Genomic DNA, 4089 nt, shown 5'->3' with positions numbered 1-4089 from the left:
TGAAATCAATATATGTTTTTAAGAGTATAAAGTGCATCAAAGTGCATAAACTAATAGAAAAACGTCAAAAGAGTATTTATATATTACATAGAAACGCTAGGAATCCTTTTGAAAACAAAAGAGGAAAACTGAGTTGGCGGCCACCTATGATGTCACTTATAGGCCATAGGTGACACTATGGGTCGTAGGTGGACCCACGTAGGTGACAATGCCTTAAACTCTATAGTATCTTTCTGAATATTCAATTTCTGATACTTACTCTGTCACCTACCAGCTGTAAGTTGTACCTACAAGCCGTAGGTGCCCCATTATAGGTAGGAGGGCGAAATTCTCAACTTTTGATTCTCTGAACTTCAACCTCCTGATTCCTACTTTGTTACTTACGCAACATAAGTAGCATGTAGGTGCCACCGTAGGTCGGTCAAACTTAGGTTTAAGTTGCTTAAACACCATCAACTTAGACGTTTGCATGTCCTCAGACAATAAAACACAATAAAACAACACAACGATGCTTAACCAAAAGAAACCTAAGACACCTATGACATTCAATTTCAAATTAAGCTCAAGAACATCACCCCCCCTTTAATTTTAACATTTCAAACTCAACTGTGTGGATATCAACGTAGCACAACAATGTGACATAAGGGAAACAAGGTATGACATTGCATTAGCAACAAACAATCACACATATGTACTATTTTATCCCTTTACGGATTTCATTTGACGAGAAAAATGGCTTTGATCTCTTAAAATTATTTCAAATACTTTTAAGAAAATTCACAGAGTCACCATTTGATTTTTATAGAAAAATCAAGAAATTTTTGTAAAGGAGTTTCAAAGGTTCAAAAACAGAAATAAATCTTTAAAACTAGAAATTCTGAGTAAGGGCTCAATTAACGCCCTAAGAAGATTTTTAAGGCACTTAGGAGCGTCCGTTTAAAACGATTTATCAAAAGAACTAACTTAACTAATTAAAAGTGACTAATTTTGCAAAGACTTGATTTTACATATAATAAAAATATTAAAGGACATTCATTTAAACATTGAAAAATGACATTTATTTATTCAAAAGAGAAAAATTCTATTTGAATTAGACTAAGTTATAGTTTTTCGAACTTAAAAGGGAAATGGATTTTAAATTCGTAAAAGAAGAAAATTATGAAATTATTTTCTTATTATTAATCGTCATAGAAAAAAAATCAAGTATGTTGTAGAAAATACCTTTAGAATAAAGCTAAGAGAGTATTAGATTAAAAACTCTTATTAATTACGGAAAAAAGAAATTAGAACTTCCTAAGAAAATTTAATTTCTTGAATTTGAAGTTATTTTAATTCAAATAGACTATTTAGTTACATGAACAAGTCAAATATCATTTTGAAATAAAGCGCTTAATTTTTTAAATACTTGCTAACAAAAGTCGAAGAAGACAATTTAAACTATTTTTAGACAAAATAAATTAAGTGGAAGAAATCTAAAATAAAATAAAAATGACAACAAATTTACCTAGATTAGTTGATTAAAATATTAATTAATATAAATAAACTATATGAGCTACAAATAAGCAATATAAGCTACAAACATGGATATAAGAATTAATATAAATAAACAATATGAGCTACAATAAGCAATATAAGCTACAAACATGGATATAAGAATTGAATTGGGCCCCTAATTGGCCCAGCAAGAAAGCTGCCCATTTCTGGGGCTTACAATTATGGACTTTGGTTCCATTTCTGAACTGTATACCAGCTGTATATCACAGCTCTTTTCCCCTGCGTTTTTGTGTATATATGCTGTATATCAGCGTATGTCAACCGTAAAATTGATTCCAATCTCGTTATGCATCATGTATGCGCATATACCAGCCACTTTCAGATCACAAATCCTGTATACTTTCTATATATCCGTGTATATCAGTGGCTGTTCGTTCATACTAGTCCTTTTGAAGAAGTAGGAGGCTCGACTCAATGCTACGGAGGCATGGCACCAAGGGTATGCAAGATGAGGAGTCCAAACGGACTCGATCAAGAGAGTTCATGCACAGAAAACGAGATAAAGATGAGCATCCAAGAAGAATCTTTAACCAATAATCAAGCAAGTAAAAACACTTAAAGAAAATGCTTAATGCTCAATTATGTGAAACGTGGTAATCTCAATACAAAATGCGAGGCATGTAATTATCACATTCCGTTAACACCACGCAATTTCTATGATTCAAGCATTCGGTCCAACAATTATATAGTTTACAAGATTTCCGAGGAAAGTTGAATTATGGATATCAAGCTATGTGCAAACCAGAGAATGTATTCATGATAGAGAAAAGTACATAAGAGTTAAAAACTTTGAATCCCTTAGTCAAAGCCTCGTATAGCAATTATTTAAGCTCCACCCTACAGCAAAGATACTGATTTTGAAGTAAATCAATGACCAAAACATGCTATCCTTAGTGAAATCTTTAGCTTAGTAAGTTGTTCAAACAATAAAACATATACTCAACACACTCAAACATCAAGATAATTCAACACCGAGACTTTACTGTTACTTCCAGAAAACACCATTCAAACGACCAACATCCCACGGAGATCCAACTATTCTAACAACAACAACACAGTAACAACACTTAACAAATCGGACCCCAAGAAAAATACCACGACAACAAGGATTAGGATCCATTTTAACTTCCACATGAACAACAGATTCAAGATTTTTCCTTATTAATAAAACCTAATCTATGGCACACGGAAGATGGACAAAAAAGGAGTTACCTTCATCCGGGCAGCGAATGGGACGACGAGCCTATAACGATAAGGTTTTTTACCACCCGATTTTAACTCGATTTCGTCGGAATTTTGGTTGCGTGAGGTTAGAGACACACGTCTCCAGAACCCCTAATTTTCCCCCAAAAATTCCTCTCCTCACCCGTGACCGTTGCTATCTATTTATAGGGGAAGCTAGGGTTTTGAAAGAGTGAACTTCAAATTGAAGATTTCAAATCTGTTTCTGAAATTTTTTGATATCCATATTAATGGCCTTTGTACTCAAGAATCAGTAGAGATGTAAATAAAAGAGCCGTTTGGTTTTGGTTGGTCAAAGAAACGGACTGATTTTTTCCCAAATCAGTGAATCCCAAACTGAAAAAGATGAAAGATTTCTGATTTTTGTCTGATTTGGGATTTTGCCGTTGGATTGTTGAACGCCGTTATTGGAGCCGTTGATATTATGGAACAGCGTTGATGTCGCTGTTGTTGATGTCGGGCTTATGGTTTTTTGGTTGAAGTTGTTGATTCACGTCGTTACGCTGTTTGGAGTGAGTTGCTGTTGACGCTGTTAAGGGGATATAAGGGGAATGGGTTTGGGCCGGGTCGGGGAGGCTGGGCTGGAGCTATGGGGTATTGGGCTAAGGGTTTCAAGTAATTTTGAAGTGGGCTTAGGGTAGCTGATGTGGTGATGGGCCTGGGTTCAGTTGGCCCAAATATAAAAATGGAAGAGGGGGCTGAGTAAATTAATAGGATTTTGGGGTTATTTTTTAAAGAAAAAATGCATAAAGTAGTATATTTAAATATTAAATTACAAAAAATAACAACACTTTTATCAAATTATATTTTGTAGCATATTTATTTGTATGTATTTATATTTTTGTAGCAACAGTTTGCAAAAATACAAAATACATATCGATCATAAGGGCAGTTAAAATAATATGTATTTGTATTTTGTAACAACAATTTGTAAAAATACAAAATACAACTTACTATATTATATAATTATGAAATTGTTGCTATGAAACTCATAATTAAGGGAATAAGTATGCTATTTCTGAATTTTGCCCTTTTTTAAATAACTCCAATTAGATTAGGATTTAGCCAATTTTATTTAAATTTCAGCCAAATTAAAAATCCATCGGCCAAATGTATTGCAATTGTAGCCAATTTGATTTCAATTAAAGGTAAATTTAACCACAATTTGATACGAATTTATAATCAATTTAATCTCGAGTTTCTCAAATTCAATAATCTTAAAATAAAATATTTAATCTAACACAATTTTATTTTACTTCTTTTTTTTTTCCTTCAAGATAATAATAATAAGTA

General features: G+C 32.8%; 1 long non-coding RNA gene across 1 annotated transcript; it reads right to left on the bottom strand.

The window, feature by feature from the left end:
- Nucleotides 1-1568: 1568 nt before the first annotated feature.
- On the bottom strand, nucleotides 1569-3521 carry LOC124887415. Its single transcript, XR_007045126.1, has 2 exons — nucleotides 2767-3521; nucleotides 1569-1971 (listed from the first exon to the last, which is right to left on the bottom strand). It is a non-coding gene; the product is annotated as an uncharacterized LOC124887415 (long non-coding RNA).
- Nucleotides 3522-4089: the final 568 nt, after the last annotated feature.

This window comes from Capsicum annuum, chromosome 9 (assembly GCF_002878395.1).
Source record: "Capsicum annuum cultivar UCD-10X-F1 chromosome 9, UCD10Xv1.1, whole genome shotgun sequence".
Classification (NCBI taxonomy): domain Eukaryota; kingdom Viridiplantae; phylum Streptophyta; class Magnoliopsida; order Solanales; family Solanaceae; genus Capsicum; species Capsicum annuum.
Note: the sequence above shows the minus strand (reverse complement) of the source record. Positions and strands in the feature narration are given on the sequence as shown.